Genomic DNA, 217 nt, shown 5'->3' on the forward strand with positions numbered 1-217 from the left:
ACATTCAGACCAATTTCATTGCCTACTATGGAAGGGCTAAGATATCCCAGATCTGGTAGATAATTGTGTACAGCATATTTCTAAGCAATGCATCAGCTGGCCTCCATGTTTTGTGCTCCAGCAAAGTTTTGTAAACCACAGGCTGGAGTGGTTCTGAACGCACATTTGCTAAAGGATTGTGACCTTACCTATATTTTGCAAATGTTATGGCAACTCT

The 217-nt window shown here is 41.0% G+C and overlaps 1 protein-coding gene across 1 annotated transcript in view; it reads right to left on the reverse strand.

Annotated features, from left to right (window-relative positions):
* Positions 1–217, reverse strand: part of LOC119587781 (cilia- and flagella-associated protein 251-like) — a gene marked incomplete in the record, with an annotated part of 14,330 nt that overhangs the window by 9,768 nt on the left and 4,345 nt on the right.

This window comes from Penaeus monodon, chromosome 23 (assembly GCF_015228065.2).
Source record: "Penaeus monodon isolate SGIC_2016 chromosome 23, NSTDA_Pmon_1, whole genome shotgun sequence".
Classification (NCBI taxonomy): domain Eukaryota; kingdom Metazoa; phylum Arthropoda; class Malacostraca; order Decapoda; family Penaeidae; genus Penaeus; species Penaeus monodon.